This window comes from Crotalus tigris, unplaced genomic scaffold (genome assembly GCF_016545835.1).
Source record: "Crotalus tigris isolate CLP2741 ecotype Arizona unplaced genomic scaffold, ASM1654583v1 scf7180000017605.3043972, whole genome shotgun sequence".
In the NCBI taxonomy this organism is placed as follows: Eukaryota; Metazoa; Chordata; class Lepidosauria; order Squamata; family Viperidae; genus Crotalus; species Crotalus tigris.
The window spans coordinates 495,939-508,405 of NW_024096508.1; the positions used below are offsets into that span (position 1 = coordinate 495,939).

The 12,467-nt window shown below is 42.9% G+C and overlaps 1 protein-coding gene across 2 annotated transcripts in view; it reads left to right on the forward strand.

Annotated features, from left to right (window-relative positions):
* The window catches only part of DDHD1 (DDHD domain containing 1), a 52,830-nt gene that overhangs the window by 15,051 nt on the left and 25,312 nt on the right, over positions 1-12,467 (forward strand). The gene's annotated exons all lie outside the window — the stretch shown is intronic.

Genomic DNA, 12,467 nt, shown 5'->3' on the forward strand with positions numbered 1-12,467 from the left:
GTAAGGGTAAAATTCTATTTTACTGGTTAAATTTCATTATAATATCCTGACTTAACAAAGGCAGAACCCTGCCTTTAATTTCAGTGTGTTTGGAGCAGTGGTCTTCAACCTTAGTAAATTTAAGATCCATGGACTTCACCTTCCATAATTCCCGCTCGAATTCCCCCGCCAACCAAAATTTTGGGAGTTGAAATCCTTGTATCTTAAATTTGGGGAGGTTAAGAGACACTGATCTGAAGTGAGTCAGAATAAATTGATTCTACTAATTACCCTACACATAAAAGCTCAGTTCATGTTAACAGAAAACTTGCTTAATTGTTATATTGTAATTATTTTCAATCTTTTAAAGAGATCATTGTTTAGGTGATCTGTTTTTATAGTTTACACAAATCTGCTTTGTGATTAAATTATTTTATTATTATTATTAAGGCAGAATTTGAAAAATTAAAGAACAATTTGGTCATATCTCTCTTCACTAGTCACATTCTTAATCTTAAAGAACTGTATGATGAACCTGTTTGATAAACCTCATAAAACAGCTGCATTTGAATCGTGAAGCTTCTTCAGCAAAGTCAGTAGTTATGGGTAAGCTTATCCATAGTGCAATTTTTTAGACTTTAGCCTTTCTTCCAGCACCAAACTGAAATTCAAAAATATATCACGCTACTAAACTTAGAAGAAATACAGATAGTCTTCACTGACTGCCTTGTTCAGCAACTGTTCAAAGCTCTAACAACGCTCAAAAAGTACGTTTACAATTGGCCCTTGCATTTGTGGCCATTGCAGCATCCCTGCAGTCATATCCAATTGATGCACATTTACAACAGTCATGGCATCCCGCAGTCACATGATTATCGTTTACATTACAATCTTCATAGCTGACTTTCAACAAGTAAAGTCAATGGGGAAGCCAGCAGGAAGTCACAAGTCATAGTCGAGTGATGTCGCACTTAACAAGCTGCAATGATTTGCTTAATGACCACAGTGGAAATGATATAAGTCCAGCGTGATCATATGATGTTTCACTTCATGACCACATTGCTTAGTTGTGGAGTTGCCAGTTCTAACTGCAATTAGTAATTTCTATATTTTCATTTTCTACCAATCTACTTGCTGAACACATAGAATTTCTTTTTCCTTTCTGTCTTTCAGGTGAATTGGTAAAGGACAAGGCTGCATTAAGTAATAAGTAAAGCATGCTTTGCTTCTAAAGCCTAGTTTAGAAGAGTATAACTTTTATCTAACTTAAAAACAAAATCCTGCTTCCATGACTTCTGAATTTATACTCATTGCATGTAGCATTTATCTGGGGGGGGGGGTGTTGTAGTGTAGGTTGGATCTTATTAATTTGTCACAGGACTTCTACACTAAGCATTACTAAGTTTAGATTCAAAGCAGATTAGCTTAAAAGAGTAAACAAATAGAATACATTCCTTCTGTAAACTTTTGAGTTTAATTTGTAAAACTATTTTTATGAAGAATCTATTTCTGAGTTTCATAATTAATACTATAATAATTTTAAGTCTTAACAAAAATCAACATTTTCTTTGGAATTCTACATAATACTGTTAAATAGAATGCAACATTTATTATAACTTTAAAAATGTAAAGTTATATAAAGTTATATAAATAATTTATCTATGTGAAATATGATAGCTAGCTAGATTTTTTTGGTTTATAGATTATATGTTACTGTCAGTGTTAAGATAATTGCAGAGTAGTTGTTGTTTTTGAACTATTTCTGAATCATCTCAATTAAATTTCCCTCACAGAAATCATGTAATTAATAGAGTCCACAGCACAAAAATGAACCCAAGATACCTGAATTGCAACATGGTTTCTACATGTGGAAATTTACACGGAAATGTAAATTTATCAACATTTGCCATTTGACTGCACAATCAATGGTTTATCATCCAGATCCAAAACATTACAGTTAGTGTTTCAAATTTAGCTATACCGTGTCTCTTAAAATTATAACTAAATTTGTGGGATATGACCCCGCCTTCAATGAATAAAATGGATGAATTAATTGGGTTTAGGGCAAGAAATAAATATACTATTAGTAGAAATTAATGTCCCTTTGGTTGTATTTTCTTGATTTAAGTTTACTTTTAGCAGATGCACAAGCAGTTTGGTCATCTTAGGTTTTATCTTAGTGCACAAAAGAAAATTGGTAACATGGTAAGAAGTTCAGGGAGAGAGGAAAATATTGGGAAGAGATTCAGATTGGCTTCTCCCTAACTTCTTGGGGTATATGCTGAGGGAAAGGAAAACCCTGGCAGACTTAAAAGATTGATTGTAACCCCTACAAAGGTAAATCTGATTAGGAAATTGACTCGATAGAAAGACAAGAACTATACTTTATAGAGATAGGCTATATAGTAACAGAATCTTGCAAGTCTGCCTGTGTTTTCCCTTCCCTCCCTCTTAAACCCCAGGGAACAAGTCTAAGTCTCTTTTCAATAGTTTCCCATCTCCCTGAGCTTAATGGGCTGCCCCATCTGATAAATGTTTTAACCATTTCTGAGTGGTTTCTCCAACTCAGCTTCATGACTTGACTTCCTACAATGCCAAACTGGAAGTCAGAATTTGGTGAGCTGCTGTAATTGTTGGATTCTTTTTGATCCACATAGAGAAGTCCGCAACCTACGACCACAATTGAGCCCAGAATTTTAGCTGCTAAGCAAGACATTTGTTACATGAGTTTTGCTCCATGTTATGACCTTTCTAGATACAATTGTTAGGTGAATCTCTGCAGTTGTTAAGTTAGTAATACTGTTCTTAAGTGAGTCTGGCTTCCCCATTGATTTTGCTCATCAGAAGGTCACAAAAGGTGATCACATAACCCTGGGACATTGCAGCTGTCATAAATAGGAGCCAGTTGCCAAGCATCTGAATTTTGATCACATAATCATGGGGACGCTACAACAGTCATAAGTGTGAAAAATGATCATAAGTTACTTTTTCCTGTGCTGTTGTAACTTTGAGCTGTAACTAAGAGAACTGTTGTAAGTCGAGGATATCTATATTTAGATATTTCTAAAAGTTTCCTTAAGGCTTTGCTTTTCACTGTTCTTGCATAAACCTATCAAAAGCTGTTTTAAATTACTGTTTTGCCTGCACTAACCTGAGCAGCTGTCAAAAAATGTTGTGACCTCCATCTAAATTGATCATAACCCACAATTTAAGAACTCCTGCCTTAAAGCAAAATAAAATAATTAACAAAATACATATTGCTAATCAACCACTAAGAGAAATGAAGAAAGAAGAGACCAAATTCTACTCCCACTTCTGAAATGTTAATTTTAGCAGTTTTGAAACTGCAACTTGCATAACCCCAATGGTTGACCTGGGAGAAGGAGAATTTTTAGTACAGTTTCTCTTTGTCCAGCTGGAGGTATGAATAAAAAAATGTTCTATGTTATAATGTCTCCAGTTGAAGGGCATCACTTTAATGGGACAGGAATAGGAAACTTTTATGTTAGTTTTAAAAATTATCACATTATTTCATTCTTTCATTATTAGCCTTTGAGACAGTCTTGACTTTAATAACTGCTTCGACTACTCCTTGCAGTTTCCTTGCAAGATTTTCAGAAGTGGTTTACTATTGCCTTTTTTATAATAATAATATAATCATATACTTTTATTGTATTGATTATGTGCCATCAAGTCAATGTTGATCCTTAATAGCCACATACATTTTCTCCAGGAGTCTCTGTCCCTATTCTGATTCTTTACAGTAGATCTTCCAATGATGCACCCATCCTAACTGCAATTGGGGGCCCATCCATCTTGCTGCTTATTTTTCTTTCCTGTTATCTTTCTTTGCATCTTTCCCAGCGTTACAGAATTCTCCAGAGAGCTACATCTTCATAAAACACGTCCAAAGTACAGCAGGATAATTTGAGCCTCGTCATTTGTGCTTTGAATGAGAACTGTGGATTCATTTATTCTGGGATCCAGTGATTGTTAATGTAACCTTTCTCAGTAAAGTATAATAACGAAGAAACAGTTTCCTGATTGGATCTAACTCATACAAGTCACAAAGCCTGAGGCTACTTTATATTTTAATGTTTTCTTTAAATGAATCTAAGGACACAAATAAACAAATACACATAAAGCTTCCATAACTATATGGTGACTATTTATATATTTATGTGGACACCCATTTTTCACAGCAACTTGGTAGGCTTACAAGCAGTAAAAACACAGTATATATAAAAAAACCAATAACAGCCACTGTCATCACCCGGTGGCAACATGTCAATGAGCCACTTGATGGGCTCAAATCCACTCTGGCTTCCCCAGGTCCACTGGCAAAACCAGTTCGGGGCTTTGCAAAAGAGTGTCAAAATACAGGGCCAGTCTATTCTCTAGCATGATGATGTAGCATCCACCGATTGGGTAATCAAAGCCTTCCTGCTCAGATTTAGACTAAGACCAAACTTGAGCCACGCCTCCTTTGGGCGTTCCTTTCCCAGTTTTGTCTTAGTCTATGCTCAGATAGGACACAGCTTTGCTAGCTCCTCATTAGTTTATTTAAAACTGTTAGATTAGGTTAGAATGTCAGGAATTGATTTAACTTTTATAGTAGTTTGTAAAATTCGCAACTTTACGAACAAATTGGAGAGTGCGGTTCCAGAGGGCCATTGGGGCCTCGTGGATTGTCGGAGCTCTGCCGCTGTGGTGCCGTTAATTCAGCTCAGCTGCTGAGCGCAGTTTTGAGAGGCTTCCCTCGTGCCAGAGAGCGATCTTCCAGCGATCTGGAAAGCTCAGCTGAGCACCGGACTGTGGAGAGCAGCCAGGAAGGCTTCCCTGGCGTCGGAGAGCACATTTTCTTCCAACGCTGCTGGCAAACTCCAGATTGCCGCTCCTGCCTCGTAGTCATGAGGCTCCTTTGAAGAAGAACTCAGAATCTCCCCTACGCTGCAAAATCGCAAGTTTATGATGCCTTATAAATGCAGGGGGAGGCAAGGGGTGTAATTTCCCTCACTGATTTCCCTGAACGGGGAAATTAAGCAAATGAGCTCAGCGAGCTTCAGTCAGCTTAGCTAAAGGGGAGAATCCATTCTTTAGGCGCCAACGTGACTCACGGCCGCCATTTTGAATTCGGGCCTGGGTGTGGTCGCCATATTGAGGATTGTCCTCTTGCCTCTAATTCAGGCCTATTACTAGTAGCCCACTGTGTTGGGTTCTTGTGGGGGTTTAGCAGTTGGTTCTGCTGCAGCTTCTTCATAGAGCCTCCTTACTGAAGGTGTAATAGTGGGGGAAGCTTGCAGACTTATTCCTGTAGTAATTTATAACCTGTTCTCCTTAGTGCCCGGCGCTGTGTCGGAAGGGCCAAACAGACAGTTTTAGATAGCTGTTCTGGGTGTTTGCCATTGTGGTTGTCTTAGGGTGTGGGAAACTTCCCTCCCGGACAACTTGATCTGCGTGTTAACCCCACCCCAGGGCTTCTCCTGTCTGGAAGGTCCAGGGTACAATGGCAGATGGTGAGTCTCCTCAGACATTGCAGGGTTCTGATGTTCCCCCCACTCAATCTAAATGCAGATCATCTGAGGTGGACACGGGGGGAAAGAAAAAAGCTAAAACCAAGCATCTAACAACCAAGGAACCCTCCCAATCTGAGCGAGAGGCCTCGAGGAGACATCAGGCACTGGAGAAAGAATTCTCCAAAGCACAGAGGCTCAGGCCCAGTGAAGCTGAAGTGGTTCCCCCTGCTTCTCTGGGCGGTTCACCTTATGAGCCACCGCTGGTGCCTTCTTATCAGCCCCCCAGGGCTTGGTCTCCTCAAGGGGGAACTGAACAGGTTGGTCTATCTCCCCACGTTCATCATATTCCTTCATCTCCTATCCCGGGCCCCTCCATTTCACCTGCTAACATCTCTACGCAGGCCTCTGAAGCCACTGCCGTTGGTGTGTCTTCTGCTGAACAAGACTTATGGGCTCAACAGTTCCAGAGCTTTATGCATAAGGCCTTTGATCAATTTATGTCTTCTTCCTTGGCAAAGGGATGTTCGCAGATACCATCTTCTCCTCCCCTGCCCACAGACCGCACTGGACATCTCCAGTCAGTGGGTTCAGGTATTTCTGAGACTTCATCTCAGATTGGGGAGGCCGAGTCTGTAGACTTGGAGACAACTGATGCTCCCATGTCGGAGGATGAAGAGATGACTCCGGATCCGACTCCAACATCGGGTCTTTTTGATCCAAACCTGTTTAAGTCTCTATTATTAAAAGCCTGCACCACAGCCAACTTGGTCTCAGAGCAGGAAGCCAAACCATCTACCTCTACTGCAAAGGAATCAAATCCCCTGTTTGCTATAAAGGTGGTGGAGGAAAAACAGGTCCCTTGTCCAGCTGTTTTCCGTGAGACGGTGAAGAAGCAGTGGATTTCATTAGTTACTCTGCCTCCTCCAACCAGCACGGAAAAGAAGTTGTATAACGTATCTTCTGCATTCTCTTCCCTCCTAGAGGTACCTACAGTGGACGCCCCCTTAACATCCTTGTTCTCCACATCCACTGTGCCTGGAGACATGGCTGAACATTTCAAGGCAGAGGATAAGAGGTTGGAATTTTCTCTCCGCAGGGCCCACCAGGCCTCTGCCTGGGCTATCAGAGTGGCACCATCCTCGTTCTTTTTCACAAGGACCTCTATAATGTGACTCCGCGAACTACAGGCTTTAATTCCTCCGGACCAGGTACGTGCGCAACAGACCCTAGGTAAGCTTGTAGCCGCGGCAGAGTACATGTCAGATGCCTCCCTCCATTCTACCAAATTTTCCGCCAGATCAATTGCGGCTACAGTAGCCTCTCGCAGGTTCTTGTGGCTCAAGCAGTGGAGGGCTGACCTAAAGTCAAGATGGCATCTAGCTACAGACACCTACAGTGGCAAGAATCTATTTGGCCAGATCTTAGAGCCATACATGGTTGAAAGGAAAGATAAAAGAAAGGCCTTAGCTTATCCATCCAAAAAGACGGATAAGAAGACCCAACAGGAATTTTGCAGGCAGTCTTTTCGTGCCGGAAATTCTTGGGAATGGAAGCAGCCCTTTTGATCAGGGCAGTCCTGGGATTGGCCCAGAGGTTCCCGATCCTTCTCTCCCAGACAGGATCGCCAACAGGACCGCCAGAATTCAGGAGCCAGGGGTCAATTCCAGGCAAAGCGCCCCTTCAGGGGGGGTGGGAGGCCGGCCCTATAGAAAGTCTAAGTGGCGCCAGTTTGGACCCTCCCATAGGCGGGCACTTAGCTCTGTTCAGCGACGCCTGGGAGGTCACCACAAACGATGTTTGGGTCAGAGAGACCATAAGATTCGGTCTATCCCTAGAGCTAAAATCCATCCCACCAGACCGCTTCCTTCAGGGTCAGGCCTCAAGACACGCACTCAAGGCCGAGCTGGTAACCACAGCAACAGCACATTTATTAGACATACAGGCCATAGAACCAGTTCCTTTGAACCAAAAGGGAAAAGGGTTCTACTCAATACTCTTCGTGGTCCCCAAGGCCTCGGGGGGTTGGAGAGTGATATTGGATCTGAAGGGACTCAACCACTTTCTTATATACAGAAAATTCAAGATGCAGTCCCTCAAGTCCATTCTGGATAGCATCAGGAAAGGAGATTACCTTTCCTCAATAGATCTGACAGAGGCCTATCTTCATGTTCCTATCAGTCCACATCACCGCAGATCCCTCCATTTCTGTCACGCACACAAACATTATCAGTACAGGGCCCTTCCTTTCAGTCTATCCTCAGCACCTTGGGTTTTCACAAAGATTCTAGCAATATTAGCAGCCCATCTCAGGCTAATACTGGTAAGAGTGCAGTGCTACCTGGACGATATAATTATCCAGTCCAGCTCATTCCACACCGCTCAAGCAGATCTACAGACTACAATAGAGACACTTCAGAGGCACGGGATTTCCATGAATTTCAAAAAGAGCCACACCACACCCACCACTCGGATTTTACATCTTGGTGCGGTGATAGATTCAAAGATTTGCAAGGTTTATCTTTCACGGGAACGCAAGGACAGCATCAGCTCCCTGGTGCACAGGATTCAGAGAGAGAAAGTGGTTCCACTTGTCCAACTATCACAGCTGCTGGGGAAAATGATTTCTTGCCTAGGCATAGTGCCGTGGGCCAGACTTCATTCCAGACATCTCCAGTGGTTCCTACTCCCTTTTCAACAGCGGAACATGAGCGCTTCCACTCGGAAGGTGAGCGTTCCGCATCACATTCTGCAGTCACTCAGATGGTGGGGGTCACCAGCCATACACAAAGGGAATCTTTTCAAGGAGCCTCACAGACTTATCCTGACCACAGACGCGAGTCTGTTCAGTTGGGGAGCCCACATACAGACACATATGACTCAGGGTCAATGGTCCAAATGTGATCTAGCACACAACATAAATTGGCTAGAACTCAGGGCAATACACCTGGCACTTCGCCAATTCTCCAACATAGTGACAGGGAATCATATCCTGGTAATGACGGACAACGTCGCAGCCAAGGCTCATATCAACAGACAGGGAGGGACCAGATCTTGGCCCCTCATGCAGGAAGCCCTAGCATTGGGTCTGTGGGCAGAATCCCATCTGAAATCCATCAGAGCAGAACACATTTCCGGGGTGGAGAATCGTCAGGCAGATTCTCTAAGCAGGGTGACGATAGACTACTCGGAGTGGAAATTGGAGCTGAACCTCTTCAAGGAAATATTGGAGAGGTTCGGGCAGCCCTAGATAGATCTGTTTGCTTCGCCAGCAAATGCCCAGCTTCCCAGATATTTCACGCGGTTCCCGTCACGGTGGGCAGAGGAAACGGATGCTCTTTGCAGCAGATGGCCCAGGGAACTTCTGTATGCATTCCCTCCACTTCCTCTGATACCAGCCGTCATCAGGAAGATCCTATTAGAACAGGCAGAATTAATCTTGCTGGTCCCACATTGGCCAAGGCGCCCTGGTTTTGCAGATCTAGTGGACCTGTCGATCTCACCACCTTGGAAGATCCCACCAGATCGCATTTCCCTCAGGGTCAGCTCCATCATCCGGACCCACAGTGGCTTCAATTAGCCGCTTGGCACTTGAGCGGGAGAGTTTAGCCAGACAGTCCTATTCATCTGGAGTGATCGCTGTAATTCAAGCCTCCAGACGTCGCTCGACTAATAGGATATATGATGCCACATGGAAAAATTTCTGTACATGGTGTAACTCTAGGAAGGTCAGTCCTCTGACTATTACCATTCTGAATTCGTTGGACTACCTTTTAGACGGACTAAACAAGGGTCTGTCTCATAATACAATTAGTAGGCAGATAGCAGCATCATCCACTGTGCTAATCTGCGAGAATCAGGTCCAGCTTTCTCATCATCCAGCAGTTACGGCCATCCTTAAGGGAGCCGTTAATACCGGTCCTCCTGTGGTACACAGATACCCCACATGGGACTTGCCAATGGTTCTGAAGGTTCTTACCGGTTCACCATTTGAGCCCATCAGATCATGTTCGCTACACTTCCTTTCATTAAAGGTAGCCTTTTTGATAGCCATCACTTCAGCAAGACGCATCTCGGAACTGGCCGCTCTCTCAGTCAGAGGGGATCTGTGTATTTTTCTGGATGACAGAGTGATCTTCAAATTGGATCCTTCTTTCATCCCGAAAGTTAATACCTGGTTCCATAGGTCTCAGGATCTGATTCTTCCAGACTTTTGTCCATGACCGTCTCATCGTCTTGAAAGGTTGTGACATACATTGGACGTGCGCAGGGCTTTGCACCACTATGTGAAGCGAACCGAAGCATTTCGTAAATTGGAGGCACTGTGTCGGGGTTCCGACTAATGAAGCACTTCAAAGAACTTTCAGGCATGTTTCCTAAAGTTCGTGTCGTTCCAACCTTCTTCAATGGGTCTGAAGGTATCATCCTCGACCATTGGTAGATGGATTAGAGCAGTGGTTCTCAAGCTTTCTAATGCCGTGACCCCATAATACAGTTCCCCATGTTGTGGTGACCCCCAAGTGGGTGTGGCCACCAATAAGAGGGAGTAGGGCAGCTAGGGAAAAGGGAACAAAATGGTGGACAGCATGGTTTGGCGACCCCCATGAAATGGTCGTTCGACCCCAAATGGGGTCCCGACCCACAGGTTGAGAACCACTGGATTAGAGCATGTGTCTCCTTTGCATACAAGACTCAGTCCCTTCCTGTTCCTTCCAACATCATGGCTCATTTCACATGTAGTGCAGCTACATCTGCGGTCTGGTCCACCCAGGCTTTGATCGAGGAAATTTGCAGGGCAGCCACCTGGGCTTCTCCCTCTTCATTTATAAGGCATTACAAGCTTGATAAATTTGCTGCCTCAGACGCATCCTTCGGCAGAAAGATCCTGCAGCAGGTTGTTTCTACACATGATTCACTAGCCTAGACTTCCCTCCCGACTGGGACATGGGTGGCTTTGGTATGTCCCAATCGGTGGATGCTATATCATCATGCTGGAGAAGGGGCGTTGTCTTACCTGAACGCCTTTTCTCAGCATGAAGATGTAGCATCTGCACCCACCCTTTACAGTTAGTCTAGGCAGATTTCTTTCAGGAGGAGCTACTGTGTTGGACCTAATGAACGCTTCGCCTCAACAAAACGGGAAGGAACGCCCAAAGGAGGCGTGGCTCAAGTTTGGTCTTAGTCTAAATCTGAGCAGGAAGGCTCTGATTACCCAATCAGTGGATGCTACATCTTCATGCTGAGAAAAGGCGTTCAGGTAAGACAATGCCCCATTTCTGCAGATATGATATTCCAAAGGGAGGGAGCCACCATGAAGAAGACCCTTCTTTTGGTCCCACTTCCTTAGGGAATGGGACCTGCAACATTTTCTTGCCTCCCTGATGTAGTGGGTCAGGTGGATGTAACTGGCAATGCAACACAGAGTTGGATTTTGCAGCCATAAAGTTTGCTGGATAAATCCCGAGTTGACCAGCAGATTTATCACTATGTTTTGTTTGATTTCTTGATGTTGGAAAGAATAAAATAACTGCAACATTTTTAAAATACCTCCTTTTTGTATTGGGTGATCTTTTTATCCATCATCACGAATAGCAAAGCTATTTGAGACTTCGTGAAATCTGTTGCAGTCTGACTGCAATCAATTTACTGTATCCCAGCTTTGAGCCTCAGTTGCTAGAGTCACTGATGGGCAGTTTTTAAGGTGATTTAATTCATAGAAATAGAAACACAAGAGATAGGTTCTATTTTTTTTCTGCAAAAGTTGAAGTGTTCTTGTAGCTGAGTGCTCTCAGTTTTATCAGCTACTGTAGATCTATTATCTTACCTATTGTACAAATTGAACCTTAAACTACTAGGAATAGAAGATACCACGTTTCTTTCCATGCAGCCTAAGAATCTTCTTTTGCTTGTTATTAAAATCGCAAGAGACCTTTTACACTGTAAGATAGGAAAAGCACTTGATCTTATCCCTCCTTTTCTGATTGAATCCAGTCAGCATAAAGGATACTGGTAAGCTTTAATGCTCTTTGTCCAGAGTAAATGGTTAATCAGTGCTGGGAATGCTGCCAACACCATTTCCTGCTCTTTGCTACTGCATTTGTAGCCCTAGGTCCTTCATATTATTTGGCATTAGTTTGGCTTATTGTGTAATCTAGGGCAAAGCTACATATTACGGTGTATAAATAGTACAGTTTGGTATAACTGTATGTAGCATTTTTCTTATCACTTTATTTCAATTTTAGAATAACCATATTGAGGTTTTTTCATAAACTGTTTGCATGGAACTGAAGCTAGCCCAAGCTTATCTTCTATGTTAAATAGCAGCTGGGATAGGTTAAAGGTTCACAGTAGAACTATAACAAAGGAGAAGGGAGCTTAAAAATAAGTATTAGTATGCATATTGGTAATAGAGGTAATACGGTAATTAGGATCAGAATGTCTATTACCAAGTGATGCAATCATAATATGCACTTTCACATAATTGCATTCCTTAGTGATGGCAATCTTGGCAGTCCGTGTTGATGTCATTAAATAAATCCTATCTGTCATTAGCAAGGACCTAGCCCAATCCAAGTGATTCCCAGCTTGGTCTCTCCCAACCCCAAACCGTGGTTATGTAAAGGGCTGCCTCTTACTGTCTTCTCTTAAACTTCCCCCACCTGCCTATCTCCCCCTCCACTATCTCTGGCCTTTTGGCCATCCACTTATCCACCACTGCCAGCTGCCCCCATTGTTCTAGGTCAAGCACACACACAAATACACAAAGATACTTTTTTTCTCTTTACTTGCTGGTTAGATTCTGGGAACAGGCAAGAGAAAAAATATTTCAAAGAAAAACATGTTTCATCTGTATTTGCTCCTAAATCCCATAATGAGATGAAAAGTAGTATTCCATACACCCCATCATGTTATGCATTTTGGCACAATTCACTCTCTGGTTTCCAATTGCTTCGTTGATTTCTTGGCTGTCTTTTC